The sequence below is a fragment of the Podarcis erhardii genome (genome assembly GCF_964252035.2).
Source record: "Podarcis erhardii genome assembly, chromosome: 5".
NCBI lineage: Eukaryota > Metazoa > Chordata > Lepidosauria > Squamata > Lacertidae > Podarcis > Podarcis erhardii.
In genome coordinates, this window is record NC_138509.1 from 28,745,901 (window position 1) to 28,764,310 (window position 18,410).

Here is an 18,410-nt window from a genome sequence, read left to right on the forward strand (position 1 = left end):
CTCTCTGTGCACTGTGCACCTAGAATAATGCTGCTGCATCCTAATGACACACTGTTGCAGCCAGTGTAGCATTGTGAGGAAACAGGATGGCATGGCTTGCCAAAGGCTGAAGCTGCTCCCAGGCACTTAAAGAGGCTATGAATTTTTCTGGAACGAGGAAGATTAAAGAAAGAAGCTGCAGCCATTTCCGGTTAAATACCTTACTCTGAAAACTGCTATGTTTATAAACCCAATCAAGGTTTACAAATGTGTGTATGGGAGTGTTTTAAAACACACGTAGAGAGTGTATGTAATCTATGCTGCTAGGAGAATCACTATTGTAACACATGGGATATGGGAAACAACTGTACAACATTTATTATGGGCAGCTTCCCTAAATTACTACTTAAAACAGCAAATCAAGCTTAATAAATAAAATGAATGAAGTTTGAATAAAAAATGACACCTTGGTTGTTAAAAGATTTTTTTTTTTTAAGTGAACATAAAGGTAAATCAAATAAATGCATCTTGCATTATGCTGAAAAACCGTGTCAACTACATGATCATTAGGCCACAAAGTGAACACCCATATTCAGTTAGATTTGTCCCCCATAGTGGTAACATTTGATCAATTAAGGAACCTCATCTCACTATGGAATGGCTAGGATGACATTTCCTTTTCTGTATCTTATTTCTTTTTCTTTTCTTTTATTTGAAATAAGAAATTGTTCCCATTCAAACTGCACTGAGATCTCAAACAGGAGTGGGGGAAATAATCTGTGAATAATATATATATATATAGAGAGAGAGAGAGAGAGAGTTCTATGGGAGGCTGATTGATTGCCTAAGGAGATGGCTCACTCACCGTGCTTCCTTAACAGCGCATCCAGAAAGGTCAGCTTTACCTGGCATGTGGTCATTCTCTCTTAAGATTCCACAGTTCAAAGAAAATTGCAGGCAAAAACCCCCTTGAGTTGGCAATAACTGACTTTATGTGTAATTAGTTAGCAAAGGAATTGAAAAATTGTGTCCCAGAGTTCTTTGTGTTGATCTAGCAAACACAGCTCTGGCTTGAATGTGCAGTATCTGAGCTTCTAGCTGAAGAGTTCTGTTTTGATAGGCCCTTCAGCTCTTTTGCAAGTATAATAAACTGACCAAATATCAGTTCTCCAAGAGAAGATAAAGAAGCTGCTGGTGGGGTGGGGTGGCGTAGCCCCAAACGAAATGCCTGATCTGGTTTCTCTTAAGCTGCCTGGTCACAATAAAAATGTGTGGTGTTTTATGCAAATTCTGCAATATCATATCCTCCAACATTTTTTCGATGGAAATAGGGACATCCCATTCCAACATCCCATTCCAACATGATAATTTTACTATTTAGAGACTTCCGGTCGGCGCCATCGTTTAATGGCGGTTCTAGCCTCGAGCTCCGAGGCAGGACTGCTTCGCAAGTTCGGGTCCGACCCGCTACGGCGAGCGGGGGACCCCTAAAATTACAGGCGCGGAAGCCTGTAAACAAGGAGACTCGGCGGGCACCTTTTGCGCCCCCCGGTACTGTAAAGGAGCCTTTTTAAAGGCTCCGGAGCGGCATCGGGGTGAGCGCGGTGCTGAGAGTCGCTACCCAGCTTGTGGAGTGAAGCCGCGTCGCCATGAACGGAGAGCGCCGATTCCTTCCTGAAATAAAGAATTGACTGCAACACCCGTGAGTAAGATTGAGGGACTTAACGGGACACTAAATTTAAAAATTGGCTGAAAACGGGGAAGGCACTAAACAAGGAAGTCTGCCCCCCCCCCCGAACTGCATGATTAGTAAAGCAACGAAAATAGCAAGCCGTATTTGAATGGAAAAACCTTTTGCAAACTGTCAAACCTGACATTGGACTTAAATATTCCCTCCAATTGGCAGGAGAAGGGGGGAAGATAAAATTGGATATTGTTCCTGCGTGGAAATAATCGTAGAGAAAAGACCTTTCACTGCCAAACTCCCCCAGATCGGGCTGTGTTATTAGGCGAGATTCATAAAGACCAAACCGGCTTTCTCCCAGGGAGACATATGTCAGACAATGTGAGGAACATTATTGATATTTTGGAGCTGTTAGAAGTTGACATTAATAGAAAGGCTGTTTTAATTTTCGTGGATGCGGAGAAAGCCTTTGACAACATTTGTTGGAGCTTTATGAAAAAGAATCTCCAAGGGATGGGGGTAGGCCAAGGTTTTGAAAACGGTATAGGTGCAATATATTCGGAACAAAAAGCAAAGTTAATTGTAAACAATGTGGTAACGGAAGAAATACCTATAGAAAAAGGTACACGACAGGGTTGCCCAATATCCCCTCTACTTTTTATATCAGTCCTGGAGGTTTTGTTAAATATGATTAGAAGGGACCAGTTGGTTAAAGGAGTTCAGGTCGGAGCCAGACATTACAAATTAAGAGCATTCGCAGATGACCTAGTTTTGACTTTGCAACAGCCAGACACTAGTACTAAAAGAGTGTTGGAACTAATTGAAATATTTGGTCAAATAGCAGGATTTAAATTGAATAAACAGAAAACAAAAGTTTTGGAGAAAAATTTAACAATGGAAGAAAAAGAGAGGTTTCAGAGTGAAACAGGTTTGGAAATAACGAAAAAAGTGAAATACCTGGGGGTAAACTTAACATCTAAGAATGTGAATTTATTTAAAGACAATTATGAAAAATGTTGGTCAGAAGTAAAGAAAGATGTAGAAGCATGGTCAAGGTTGAAACTGTCCTTGTTAGGTCGAATTGCTACTATTAAGATGAATGTATTGCCTAGAATGCTATTTTTGTTTCAGACTTTACAAATTCTGGACAAGATGGATTGTTTCAAGAGGTGGCAGAAAGATATATCAAAATTTGTCTGGCAGGGCAAAAAGCCCAGAATAAAGTTTAAGATTTTAACTGATGCAAAAGATAGAGGGGGGTTTGCCCTGCCGGACTTAAGATTATATTATGAAGCAGCAGCTTTCTGCTGGCTGAAAGACTGGCTACTTCTTGAGAACACAGACATTTTAGATTTGGAAGGATATGATAATTGTTTTGGTTGGCATGCATATTTATGGTATAACAAGGCAGTGGTGTACAAAGGTTTTAAAAACCATACTGTTAGAAAAGCTCTATATAATGTTTGGAGCAGATACAAAGACCTATTGGAAAGCAAAATTCCCAGGTGGTTGTCACCAATGGAAGCCAAGGGGGTGAAAAAACTTAATATGGATTCTAAATGGCCAAAATATTGTGAAATCTTAGAATATGAAGGTGAAAGGGTTAAGCTTCAGAGTTATGAAAAACTAAAGTCCAAAGTTCGAGATTGGCTGCATTACCACCAGATAAATGAGACATTTAAAGAGGACAGGAAAATAGGATTTCAGAAGGAGAGGTCAAAGTTAGAAACGGAACTGTTAGAACCCAATACTAAGAATCTGTCAAGAATGTATAATTTGCTGCTTAAATGGAATACACAGGAGGAAACGGTGAAATCAGCTATGATTAAATGGGCACAGGATATCGGTCATGACATTATGTTTGCTGACTGGGAACAGTTATGGACCACTGGTGTTAAGTTCACGGCATGTAATGCCTTAAAAGAGAATATAATGAAAATGATCTACAGGTGGTACATGACCTCAGTCAAGCTTGCAAAAATTTATCATTTGCCCAATAATAAATGTTGGAAATGTAATGAGAATGAAGGTACCTTCTATCACCTATGGTGGACCTGCCCGAGGGTGAAAGCATTCTGGGAAATGATCTATAATGAAATTAAGAAAGTCCTTAAATGGACATTTACTAAGAAACCAGAGGCTTTTCTCCTGGGCATGGTTGGCCAATTGGTGCCAAAGAAGGATAGGATTTTCTTTATGTATGCTACTACTGCAGCAAGAATTCTTCTGGCAAAGTATTGGAAGATGCAAGAACTACCTACTCTGGAAGAATGGCAGACAAAGGTGATTGACTTCATGGGACTGGCAGAGATGACCGGCAGAATTCGTGACCAGGGGAAAGAGGCAGTGGAAGAAGACTGGAAGAAATTTAAAATATATCTTAAAAACTGTTGTAAAATTGATGAGTGTTAAGATGTCAAGGGGTATGAAGCAGAATAGTACAGCTGTAACCAATAAATTTATGGGAATCTAATGAAGGGAACTAAATGGATAAATTGACTAAAGGGTTGCTAAAAAAAAATTCTTTCTAAAATAAGGATGCAGCGAAAGGGAGGTATGGGGAAGTCGATTGAAAGAAGTTACAAGAAAATAAGACTATGAATTTATTTATGTTTGATTTGTTTATGTTTGTTTGTGTTTTGTGATGTGTTTGTCTTTTAATTATGTGTTTTAAAAATTGAATAATTTTTTTTTTTTTTTTAAAGATAATTTTACTATTTATACCGCACACATCTTACTGGGTTGCCCCAGTCATGCTGGGAAGCTTCCAACATATATAAAAACATTAAATATTTTTTAAAAGCTTCCCTATACAGAATTGCCATCAGACGGCTCAGGGGTTGGATAACTCCATCCCCTCCAACTTTTCACCAATGAAAATAGGGACGTCCTAAGGTAAAGTGGGACATTCCAGGATCAAATCAGAAACTGGGACAGCTTCTCTAAATCAGGGATGTCCCTGGACACTTGGAGGGTCTGCAGTATGGTTACTGGATTAAGAAATGTAATTAAATGCATTAAAAATATTAATTTAGGGTGAAATATATTTAGAAACATGTATTTTATGATATGATATTTATACTTGAAAAAAGACAGATTAAATGGATTTAGGAATGAAAATGTGTGCAGCTGACATGGACTGAAAGTAGATGGATCTGCCCATTGCTATTCCTCTCCTCCTTGAAAGAAGCTGCCACAAACCACACCCTTTGTTTTCATTATGTCATAGCCTTCTTCTTCTTTGCTACCCTCCCCCCCCCCCGCCATTAATGCATGAAATTGTAGTCTTCTTTAAACATGTATTTCAATACATTTTACTATCTGGTAAATTGTTAATCTGTATTTACCCAAAGATCAGAAAGTTGGGGGTGGGAGAGTGAGCCTGTAAATCTGGATTTTCAAATGTTGATAGTATGAGTATGTGTTTTTATTGTCCTGACATAATACTTTTCCTTTAGAAGAAAATGAGAAATAATTTCAATACACTCCTATTCTGAAGGCTTTTTAATATACATAATCATTTTTAGAAAGTATGCTGTATAATAACAGTCTATTTCTACAAAGTCAGACTTAATGTTATGGGTATTTTATGGATTAACTACACTGGTGTTAAACCTTTTATTACAGCTACTAGCAAGTCATATTCAAACTGTAATGTTTAACATCCCCCCCCCCAATCTTTCTGTACAGCTGCACTAAAAGTAAACCTAGAATTAGCATCATGTGGTGCACTCATCTGAAAGCTGGCTTTATAGGGAAAGAAGAAGAATGTCAATCAGAACTTTTGAACTACTGATGGAAAAGTAATTGCAAATAAAGATAGGAAAGCCTAAGATCTCAATCATATTGCTAGCCATTGTCTATTTACAATATGCTGTGCAATTTGCTTTGAACAACTTGAATTTTCCCTGATTACTATCTTAATGTCTGTGACTTGTCGCAACAAATTTGAAACATAAGCCTGATCATAAACTATAATTTACTGTCACATAACCAATTATCCAAGCTGCTTTACCAGTGCAAGTTCTGTTCACTTAAACTGGGTTTCTATCCCTGGAATGTTAAGAGGATCAGGCCAGCAGAGACCGAAAACAGCATGGTACAAATCGAGCTTTTGCTGGCAGAATGCCTGTAGCCTACAGCTTGACCTTAACAATTCAGTTCATTTCAGTTTTCCTAATAAAATGTTATTTAATACAATGACACTAGCTACAATAAAGTTACAAGGTTAAAAGAAGAACAGTCAGGATTTTGGCTTTTAAAAAACCCCAAAACTCAGCTATGTGGGGTTTTATGTTTAATCCCAGAGAGCCAATTTGAATGTGAATATCTGAAATTATAAAGTAGCTGTAATACACAAATTGCATCTAAGATGTGCTTGTTTGCAACTATTAATAAGGAAACCTTCCTTTCTATAGGCAATATAGTTTAAACTCAAAGATCAGATCTCCTGAATGAAAAACAAACAAACAAATATGCCATTGGCTTATGGAACCAAAAATAATAATAAATCCTGTTCTTGATTCTGCTTTTTAAACCAGAGAGGAAACAACACTGTTACCTAACCACTAGGAATGGAGATTACAATTTCTACCCTCAATTAAAACATGCTGGACATGCAGGGGGGATAATAAGACAATTTATATTATATATACATTTACAGTCCTTATCTCATTCAGACTCTCAGTGGCTTGGATCCATATTTGCTCTTCCATGAATGCAAGGGCTCCTTCTGTTAGCAGATTTCCCATACAACCTCCCCACACACTAATCTGGAGTGGCTCCCCCAACCCCTATAAAGAAGATTTGTGGACAGGGAGAGAAGTTGCCTCCTTTCTTCCATCAACAGAAGCATCCAGGATCTCTGGAAGCAAGCCAATGTTTCTTTGTTCTCCATTGTATGGTAAACAACAAAGGCTGAAAGACAGAGAACAATCCCTGAGGGATGGCTCAGTCAGTAGAACATGATGTTCTTAATCTCAGGGTTGTGGGTTTAAGCCCCATGCCGGGTCAAAGATTCCTACATTGCAGGAGGTTGGACTAGATCACCTTGTGGTCCTGTTCAACTCTACAAGTCTGTGGTTGTCTTGGTACTTAAATCCTATTGAGTAAGGTTAAGGCCATCAAGTTTAGTAGGTTTCAACATTTGTCAATCTGTGTTGCATTGCTGCCAACCCAGGTCTACTCAGTTAGTTAGTAGATAGTCCACTTCATGCATTGCTGTCATGATTCAGGGCTCTGACTTCCCATCCTCAATGGAAGAGGCCACAGATTCAAGACTCTCTAAGGCCAGTAATATGCCTTTTGACATTCCTACCACCTTTGGAGTTCCAGCAACCTCCAGCCTCAAGAGGTCATATTACCTTTCTCAGGCTTGAAGGACTCCAGCTCAGAAACCTTGCCTTGCCTTTCCCCTGGAACCAGTGGCTGCTGAAACAGCAGAGGTGCCTCTCACAAGGAGGGGGATTAGCTATCAAAGGACACTGCAGTTCTCTGTGGGGATTTACTGACAGAGAAGCATTAAAGTCTGCTTCTGAGTTTAGGTGGCACTTGGAACTATCCAAGATGCTACCCACTTTCTTTGTTTGCCTTTGGTCTGTTTTGTGTGACCTTGCTTATCTGGATTTAACTTCTTGTGTGATCTTGCTTATCTGAACTTAAAGTCTACTACACCTGACTGTGCCTTGCTGGAACCTGACTACTGTTTTATCTGATCTTCCTTCCTGGATTTGGAACCGGGACTAGCAGTATGCAATCTTGTGACTCTTAAACCTGTGATTTGTACAAACATACACACACGGGTTGGAACCCTGGCCACCAGCAAGAACAGAAGATTTGCATTGAAGTCCTGACTTCTTAAGCAGCAAAGATAGCCAACAGCCCTCAAGGAAACTACTTCTCTCTTGATCCCTTGGTTTTCTGCCTGGTGCTGTTATCCAGAGTGCCTTGGGGATGGTAAAGGAGGATGGGAAGGGGGAAACCTCCCTCCACTGCTGCCTTGTACACTATCACTGCTGCTCCAGCCACTTCTACTGACTGAAAGGGACTGGTGAGGTTGGTGGGTGGAGAACTGGTTTGGAGGCCTTTGGGAGATTGAAGTGGATAGTGGGGGCTGGAGGATATTTTTATGAGCTTTCAGATTGGCTTGGAGAGGAAAACTCCCCCCTCTCTTTTGGAAAGATCTCATATTCTTTCCAAGGTAATCTGAGGTGGGCTTGGGATACCCAGCTCTATCTTAGGTCGCATCCACACCATACATTTCCCCCATAAGTGGCACATGCCTTTCCCCTCTCAAGAATCCTGGGAACTGTAGTTTGTTAAGCTGGAAACTGTACCTCTTTGAGGGGAAACTATTATTCCCAGGGGAAGTCATGACTATTAAAGTGGTATCAATGTACGTTAAACATATGGTATGGATGTGACCATGATTGCTGACAAGCTGTATTTCAAGAACCCTTGTGCAACATTACAGATTATATCTCAAGGAAGTTGCTAATACGCCTCTGAGAAACCACAGCGTTTCCAGGAACATACTTTGAAAACCAACAATTTAAGCAATGCCACAGCTAATGTGGGGAAGGTAGCTATTGATGAGCTTCATCTTTCACTGTTGCAAAACTGTGGTGGTAGAAAGGATGTGGGCATCCACATAGCTATTCAAGATAACAGAAGCACACTCCTGAACTTGGCAACCCCACATTACAGGCTTACATGTACCTGCCCTATCAATTCTGGGTGATATCAGTCATCACTATGTTCTACTGTAGTAAAAGAAAAGATAAATTGAAAATGGTTTTCATTGTTGTTTTAGTTTAATAAATTATGTTAACTTGAAGACTGCCAATGAAATGCCTTTAGAGAACATTTTCAATTACAGGAAAAGCTATGCTTTTCAGCCCATATAAATTATAACCTTCAGTACAATGCAGCAGCTACTGCATTACCAAAGGGCATTCATCCAGCAAATCCCAGCTCCAGCTAACGCCATCATCTTGAGAAACTCAGCCGATGACTCATAGTGTTCAGCAATGTATCATTTTTAATTGCTGCTTTTGAAACTATTAGAAACCATATATAGCAGGACGTAAGAGATAAGTTGAACATTTCATCACATTATTTCACAGCAAGGCAGCAGGTGCACAATCTTGCTCATCTCCACCACGTCCTGTTGAGGTCCTTCACATACAAAAGCACCTTGGGGTTAGAAAAGAGTAGCCACATGTTTGCCTCAATCCAGTGCCCAGCTGATGTCTCCATACTGGGACAGAAAGGCAATGATTCCCCTGCAACCTTATTCTCACCCAGGCATCTAGTGGACTGAGTATTTTTGAACAGGCTGCTTCCACCTGGAGTGGCAGAAGGGCCACCAGTCCCAGCTGCCAAGCAAGGGTGCAAAGGATTTAGACGTTGCTGCTGAGCTCCTGGCATTATGTGGCATCCGCCAGAGATGTCTCACTGACTTTCCAGAAGTCAAGGGACAATATGGGGGTGAATAAGTAGGATGGCTTTCAGAATCACCAGCAACAAGAAAAGCTAGAATAACGTTACCGAGCACACTGAATGCTTATGTCACTTCCCATTTAGTGGCTGGGCCTCATAGCCTGTCCTCTCCTTCACCCACCATACCCTACCCCACCCCACCCAAAAACTCCTCATTAAAGTAAAACAAAAATAAGCATTTATGTAAAGGTGGGAAAGGGACCTTAATGAATAAATTTAGGAGGGAAAATGCGTAAACATTTGGCTGTTGTTTCAATAATATATGTATGTACAGAAATACATGAAACCGCATTTTATGAAGCTTATGGTTAGATGGTATGGAAATTAAAATGCAGGTTAAACAGAAGGGAGAGATATACGCTGGGGAAAGTGTGGGAAAGCCGGAAAGCATAGACATGTATGGCAGTTATCATGTGTGCACAATTCTCCTCCAAAGCAATTTGTGGTAAGTTCCAGGGAAATAAATGTCACACGCTGCCTGTGAACTCCCAATTACTTCTACTAAATGAAGCCCCAAAGTTCATCTTTTATCCTACAAAAAATAATATTAAGCTTATTAGCATCAGTCAAATTATGTGTGGTGCAGAACTGGAAACTCTTAGGATGTTATAAAAGGTCAAGCATATAAGCTAGGAGTGGAGCACTGAACATGCTGAACTGATCAAACTGTGAAGAACCAGTCTGAGTGATGGGTATCATTATATTGAGGAGAGTTTCTTGCTTAGAAGTACTCACAGATGGTAGCTTTGCCCCACTGGCTCATCAGCTAAGGCCAGAGAACAAATTTGAGGAAAACCAAATTTGCACCTGATCTGCAGCACCTGATTTAATACGGATATTGGAGCATAGTCCAAGTGAGGGCTTTCATTTTCTTTAACAGAATCTAGCTGCTTAGAGAAGCTAGGAAGAGCAACAGGTGGTACACACTTTGCAAAAAGGGCTGAAAATACCCCATGATAAATGGTATGTGGTAGCACTAAAAAAAGTATTTTTGAGAGACAGAGACAGAGACAGAGAGAGAGAGAGCCCTCATGTCATCACACACTGTACCTCACAGAGGCATTTCTACTCCTGTTTTGAACTGTGTAGCAACTGATGCACTTTCTAGTTTCTCTGAGTATCTAGATCCTGTTAGAAATGAAAGTGGGGAGAGTGTTAATTGATTGTAGCCCAATATAAACATAGAAGTATCTCACTTAAAGAAAAGAACTATGCACAATTTTTAAAAAAATGCAAGTTCCATTTTAGTCTGTCCAAAACTGACTTAATACTGGTCATGTGTAACATAGACACGGATGAAACAGAGCCAAATCCATCCATCCTGATTCTCAGCCAAGTATATACCCAATGCCTGAACATTGGGCTCCTTCTTTATTGAGCAGGATTACCATTTCAACAATACATTATAACAAAGGACACAGTGGCCAGGTAGTTATTTTGGGATTCCAATTGGAAAAAAAACCAGCAATGAATTATTCAGGAATGTAAAAACAACAGACAGCAATGGCCTCTATATAAAATCTGTGCATGGAAAACAGGCAATCTAGTAAAGGAGCAATTAAGGGAAATTCCATACAATCGGCACCTTATTTATCAAAGACTCTAATGCATTGGTAAAAGCTGGGGGTAGGATAAGACTAACAGAGTTGGAATTAATAATAAATTCATATTCCCCAAGTAATAGAGGAGCTGGTTTCAACAATATATAAAACAATTTATAAATTACCTACAGGAACATGAGATGGAGTAAAAGAAATGCTAAGAAAATAATTGGGAGAATCAGTTGCTCAGGAAACGTGGGAGGAACTTTGGAACAACCCCTCCCCCCAAAAAAACCCAGTGCCTGCAATAATAAAAGAAAATAAACAAAGTGCTGTATGAATGGTATTTTACACCTTACACACTGAGATCCGTAAATCCCACATGCTGGAGGTGGGGCTGTTCAGATCTCGTACTGTATGACATGTGGTGAATTTGTCTGAGCGTGCAAATATTTTGAGATAAAGTTATTTCAGAATATAGTAAAATAACAGAGCAAGTGGTTCACAGTAGACCGGCACAGGCTTTGCTGTCAAAACTTTTGAATGGGTTTAGCACACAATGGTGCAGTTTTATAAGATTTATGTATAAATGAGCAAGTGGAGTAACTTCACCTACTGTTCATGGGATTGGTAACATATGGTTAGATCTGTTGGGATAAAGTAAATATATATGTAAATATATATTCTAATACTCTTTAACCAATGTAGCACATGACATTTCTCATGACCCTGGAGTCAGAATCCTTATCTTCAGGGGATGAAGGCAAGGACTCTGAAGCAAAAAAGGAAAGGCATGAAGTGTCAGCACATCCACCAGGTGAGCTATTGGTGCATATGCCCATTGCTTTTCTTCTTAAAAAATGTTTAGAGGTACTCTCATTTTCCTACTCATATTGAAATACTGCCCCTCAATGAGGCCAAACTTCACAAAATGTTTAGGAGTATGCATCCCCCTGCATCCCCCCAGAAAAAAGCACTGCATATGCCCCAGCCTGAGGATTCTAGTGCAGAAGACCCAGTCAGACCAGAGACCCCCTTGCTCTATCACATGGGTAGGCAAACTAAGGCCTGGGGCCCAGATGTGGCCCAATCGCATTCTAAATCCAGCCCACGGACGGTCTGGGAATCAGCGTGTTTTTACATGAGTAGAATGTGTCCTTTTATTTAAAATGTATCTCTGAGTTATTTGTGGGGCATAGGAATTTGTTCATTTTTTCACCTTCAAAGTATAGTCCAGCCCCCCACAAGGTCTGAGGGACAGTGGACCGGCCCCCTGCTGGAAAAGTTTGCTGACCCCTGCTCTATCACAAAAAGCTAATCCTATTCTAGGCTGCATCAAAGTCAAAGGAAGTAATAGGACCACTCTAATCCGCCTTGGTCAGACCACACCTGGAATACTGTGTCCAGTCTTGGGCACCACAATTTAAGGAGGATATCGACAAGTTGGAACATGTGCAGTGGAGAGCAACCAAGATATCTTTAGCCTGGAAAAGAGGAGACTGAGAGGAGATGTGATAGCCATCTTAAAATATCTAAAGGGCTGTCACATGGAAGATGGAGCAAGCTTGTATTTCCTGCTCCAGAGGGTAGGACACAAACCAATGTCTTCAAGTTGCAATACAAGAGACTCCGACTAAATATCAGAAAGAACTTTCTGATATTAAAAGCTGTTTGACAGACTCCCTCAGAAGGTGGGTGATTCTCCTTCCTTGGAGGTATGCTGCACTGAGTGGCTCACAAACTGCCAGCTAAGAGTGATGAAAGGAAACAACATGGGAATGTATGTACATTAAACACATATCTCTGAGATCTGAGGAATGAGAGTGAAGTGGGATGGATATGTTATAGATAGGAGAGGGGCTGGGGGGTGAAAGGGCGTTTTTGGTGGTGGCTCCACACCTATGGAATGACACACACTTCAGCGGTGGGTGGGTGGGTGGGTGTGTATCTTGCCCTAACCTTATATTCTTTCAGATGCCAGGTAAAAACTCTCCTTTTAAGAGGCTGATAGGCTGCCATTTTTATGATGCTGTTAATCATGTAATTTATGGTCATTATTGTAATATTTCTGTTTATAATGAATAATGTTTTTACATTACCTAATTTTTATAAACTTCCTTGTGGACATTTTTGGTGAGTGGTGGTATAGGAATCTCTTAAATAAATACCGTATTCCCAAAGCTAACTCCTATTTGCTAACCGTGATTAACAGGAAGCTGACATTCTGTGTTCACCACCCTTCATGTGTCTTGACACAATTTGTCATGCCATCAAAAACTTTTAGAATATGGGTTGAGCCAAGAGATGTGAATCAAACCCTAGCAAGTGATAGAAAAACAAAACAGACAGACAGACAGACAAAAGAACGACCGCACGAACGAACGAACGAACGAACGAATGAATGAATTGTGGTGGTTTCATATAGTAGAGTCATTTTAAAAATGCTTTTTGTAAATGAATCTGATGCTTGACAAAAACTGTCTCCAAGGTATAATTTTAGGATTTTCTTCACATAACTGGATTTGCCCTGACATATATAGAAGAAGGGAAATACTGCTAGACACATTTCTATCGCTTTCATCTCTCAAATTGGTCAGAATGTGGCTAGGAAGGCACAACAAACTTTGCTGAAAGTAAATGGACCCATTGTGCTCCAAACCCTTGTACTCAATGGTATTCAGAAATGATAAGCACATATTATTTACTACCAAAAGACGACCCTTCACACTGGAAAAAATTAATCAGCCTACCTACCCGCTCTTCAGCTACTCATGAGTGTCACAGATCCAAATCCTTAATTTCATTAGTAGCAAGGAAGGAATGCTTCTTAATTTCAACCCCTAGCTGTAGTGTTGAACTTAAATATATAGGAAAGAGTTTGTCATCTCTTCCTAATAAATGGCATAATGGACATATTCCATCTGCATGCTTAAAATGGACTGGCATTGCTTTCAGCTCAGATCTGCATTGCTTTTTGGGGGGGGAGTGAGAGAGGGAGAGAGATAGAGAAAGAAAAAATGTCCAGCTGAACACACATTTTTGTTGGAAAGAATGAGAAAGTTTAGTAGTTTTAATTAACAGTGAAAGGAAAGAGAACTTCAGAAAAAAGCAGGAGAAGAGTTTAAAGAGAAGGAGCTGAATGTTACCCATTTGCCTATTCTTTAACACCATATCGGTACCCTGTTAAGTATTTTGAAACTTTCTGTATATTTATTATATATTTTTCAGACTCTCTACTTAAAAGAATCCCTCCTCACTTCTGATGCTGTGATCCCAATATCTTGATGGCATTTGAACGTTCCACCTACAGTGCTCCTTTTAAGTTACTAGGTCAAATGCACTGCAGGTTTATTTTTGACAGTTCCGTTGAAGCTTCACCAATTTATGTCAGAAGAGAATCTGATTCATTTGCTTCATCATTAGATCTACGCCTTAACTCCTACATTTTCCCCACTGGGTGCAAATGAACCTACAGAATAGCTCTTTACCATCTGTGCAATGTATCCTTTTATATCCACAGCAAATGCCTTCCAAGTTCCCTCCAAAATGCAGTCTAGTAATTGTTTGTCTCTTTCTGTTCGCCACTCTCTCAATATGTCCTTATATCTTAAAAAGTTTTTGATGAGACAAGCTGCATTGCTTCCTTCTCATCTCCTACGACTGCCGTGTCTCAGCTCCTGTGCCCACTGACTTCCGCAGTGATTGAAAAACCCGTCTACTGTGCACCTTAATTATAAGGTACACACTACTGCACTCCCCAAAAGAGGATTAGTAAGATGGCCTACATTTCAGCCTTTTACTCTGCCTGCATTGGGAAATCATTTCACTTTGATATAAATGGGCAAGCACACATAATTTTCCTGAAACTGGCCTGTCAATCTGAACCATCAGCCATTTCCCTGTTGGCAGTAAAATCAAGGTGAATGCTGAATCACTCGTTCTCCCTCTTCACAGCACCATCTGATTCATAGCAACATTCATGTAAAAAAAAAGCACCACAACCATTCCCGTTCTCTACAGTTGGGACATTCTCTACAGCCATAGTATTTCTTCTACAACACAAGCAAAATAAATTTTGTTGTTCAGACACATATCATTATTTCCCGAATAACTCCTGTTAAGGGTTGGAGTTTTGGCAATATTGGCAAATAGCGAGATATTGCAATATTGAAACCTGCATGTTATAGAGTAGGTTCAAAACTGCCCACACAATATTTCATCATTAGATCTACACCATTAAATCACAAGAAACAGGAAACATTTTTTAAAAAGCAGATCTATTCGTGAGATAACATATTATGGCATGGTGCACACATAAACTTCTGTGCTATATACATAATTTACTTGGGGAGCGGGGGAGGAAGTTTCCTGTCTTTAACATTTAAGCTGGTGTAGAATGCATCCTCCTATCAACAGACAGAGCTGGGTGAGAATAAATCAATGGTTCAGCATCTGCATTTTGCCCTAAACTCTTTAGAACCTGCCTACCTGAGAGATCAGAATATCTCCCAAGTCTTGCTCCAAACTGAGTGCTCTCCACAGCATTTCATCTATGCTCGGAATCAAAAAAACAACCCTAAGGTTACATACACCACACTGTACATATAAAAGCACAATTATACAATTTTAACAGTCATTGCTTTCACCAAGGAATCTTTGGAACTCTAGTCTATCAAGGGTGCTTCTAAAAACACTCAGCACTCCTAACAAACTACAGTTCCCAGGATTCTGTCTCAGTCATGGCTTCCATGTGACATAAGAGTGCTTTAAATGTATGGTGTGGGCGTGACCCATGTTGCATGAGATAAATGGGATTGCTGGGTTTTTCCTTTGAACATTCACAAAGTGCTCTTTGAACCTCAGTCATCTGCAATGTGACATCAGCAGTTTCCCTTCAGGAAACATTAAGTCTAGAGTTTCCTTTGAGATGTGCAATGAGGTCTACAATTCTTTAGATCCTGATTTATTTTGTTTCCTGGAATGTATGAGGTGGAGAATTGAGCAGCAATCCTCCAAGGGCCAGGGAGAGTCCTTCAACTAGCTTGAGCATAATGTATCCCTAAGCATGACCTGCTGTTTTTCTTTGTTTCCCCATGGGGAATATTCAAAGTTGTACAATGCCTCTCCGCTGCCTGATGTTATGCTGAGATGCAAAATGTCACCCTTTTGTTGTATATGCGTATGTGTGCATGTGTTTTTCAGAGATTTTCAAGGATATTGGAATAAGCACTAATATTTTTTTCAGGATGGCAGGTGGCTTAGATAAGATGATAGTTTTTCATAAGCTTTATTTTATTGTATGTTTAAAAAACCCCAGCAAAAAGCAGATTTGCTCCTATTTCAAGAATCCCAGCAGTGTACCTCACTTGTAACAGAACAATCCAAGGAGACAGGGTGCTGCTGCTGCTGTTGTTTTTAAAGGAAGATGACCACCACAATTGTGGAAAATCTTTCCATGGGAAACTTGCCAAATGCCCAGGCTTGGGCATTTTCCAGATTTTCAGTAAGCCCTTCTTGTTTTGGTCTAGCTTTTAACAAGCAGGGATAACTCGATTAGGGTGAATTTCCATTTGATGCATGTGTATTATTTTTTATTACTGTTTTACACATTGGTTCCATACCCTCTCAGAGTGTCAGCTTCAGTGATGAGATCAAACAGACAGATTCAACATAGTTGAGTCAACATAGGTGATTCCAGCAAGAGACTGGAATCAGAGAATTCCTGCAGTATCCATCAAAAGGTCCTGGAATATTTCTGATTGCACTTGAAAGATGTGTTTTTACTAGTAAAATAGAGGGCTAGATGTGTCTAGATAAAAAGGTTTCCGGGGGTGTGCATTTTTATTTTTTAAAAAATCTGCAGAAACAGCCATGGGTCTTGTCAACCTCATACCCAACAGCAGCAATTTTAAAGACTTGTTTTGCTTCAAACAGAGCCTGCTGAGCTGCGATTTTAACAAGCTTTGGTGTGCTACCTAAGTGGAAGATGTTACATTAGCACTCACCTGTAGGCACCCCCCTTTTTTTTACTTGACAGGAATATAAATGTGAGATTTCTATACTTATAATAGCTAAAAGCAGCTGAGGTGAATATGCAACTACTAATGCAAAACAGTTTTTGACATTTCTTTTTCTTTATTGTCCCTCTCAGCCACATTCAGAACATACAATGACTTTATTCTGAGTGGGAGATTTTCAATTTATATTTCTTTAATTTTTAGGGATTTTTTTCTTTCCCACCTTCAGCTTCATGCTGAAAACTTTCACAGTTCTTCCTTGAAGTTTAAGTTACCTGATGCCATATGATATTATGTGACTGACAAGTGGGCAGCCCCAGCCACCTATCAGTGGCCCTCCCTCTCTGCCTTCCTTCTAGGGAAAGGGGGAGGATTAGGACTGCAGCCTTTGTTAATTACATTGTCAAACAAATGTAACAAATGAATAAAACAAGTATAAAATATTGTGCATTGGGGGAAGTTTACAAACCCATGACTCATTTAGAAATCATGTTCATCATTTTGTTTAGACCTATTTAAAAAATGAGTTCAGTTCCTAGTTGTTGTACCTAATGAACCTCCCTTTTTAAAGGAATTAATATTCTACAATTTTATGCTGTGAACTGCCCTGAGACCTGCAGGTATAGGGTGGTATATAAATTTAATAATAATAATAATAATAATAATAATAATAATAATAATAATAATAATAATAATATTTTTTTTAAATGTTCTTATCAGCCATTTAACTCCAAGGCCCTAGCCAGTCATTCCATATCCATGGATACTGTAGAGAGCCCTCCACGCTTATTATTGTGCAGGAGGGGTTCTTCTACAGACATGTGTATTAAATATTTTCCCAGATACTGAATATCCAGATACAGGATAATATCCAGCTTGAGTGACTTTCAAAAAGAGATTGTATGATCTCAAATTATTGTGTTTAGTTACATGTGTCATGCATCTCTCTCTATCTATCTATGGCATTTTAGGAAGTAGCACAGCAATCCACCCACAAGCTCATCCCTATACACCATGCTGGAAGGAGTTTGGTTTGAATGGCTCAGCTCAGCCAGTCTTTGCCAATTGAGAACTCCACCATTGGCTGGGAAGACTTGCTGGCAATGAGGGCCCCAATATGCCCACTCACAAGGAGGAAGCTACTGCCGGCAGAAACTCACCAAACAGGGTGAGGAGGGAGCAGGACAAAGCTGTCGTCTGGATCCTATGTGAACTCTGCTGCCAACACATGGCAGCCAAGTGCCCATGCCAGGCCTCTTCTTTACCCCAGTCTAGGAGCTGGCACAGCAAAAGCTATATCCTGCATCTCATCTTCTGACCTGTCCAGTATGACCACTGGGGCTTCGGATGTGGTGCTGGTGGTACCACTCCATTGAGCCCTATTGCTGCTGACTTTGAAAGTAAAAAAAGGCCTAATAATTAACTAGAGTATTAGGGAGAATTGTTTGTAAAGACATTCCTACTTGCAGTGACTCTGACAAAGTGCATTTGCCCAGAATGACAGCAGGAAGCAGCAAAAAGAAAACAGCAGTAGTCACTGGAGGGAAGTGAATGAGAAAGGATCTTGAGGTAGTTCAAGTGGTGGAAATGACCGGGGAAGCAATTGTAAGATTAAACCTGAAGCTGCTTGCACCAAGAAATCATGACCAAATGTTACAACAATGCAAAGCTCTCAAGAGTTTTATCCAT

General features: G+C 39.9%; 1 protein-coding gene and 1 long non-coding RNA gene across 13 annotated transcripts in view; one reads left to right on the forward strand and one right to left on the reverse strand.

The window, feature by feature from the left end:
• The window catches only part of CTNNA3 (catenin alpha 3), a 566,694-nt gene that overhangs the window by 150,870 nt on the left and 397,414 nt on the right, over positions 1-18,410 (reverse strand). The window lies entirely within an intron of this gene.
• Positions 9,052-18,144, forward strand: LOC309342505. 2 transcript variants are annotated; one of them, XR_014156869.1, is made up of 5 exons: positions 9,052-9,151; positions 11,413-11,521; positions 13,933-14,204; positions 14,320-14,442; positions 17,693-18,144. It is a non-coding gene; the product is annotated as an uncharacterized lncRNA (long non-coding RNA). The 2 variants fall into 2 exon arrangements; XR_014156870.1 differs by lacking the exons at positions 14,320-14,442; positions 17,693-18,144 and having other exon boundaries at positions 13,933-14,304.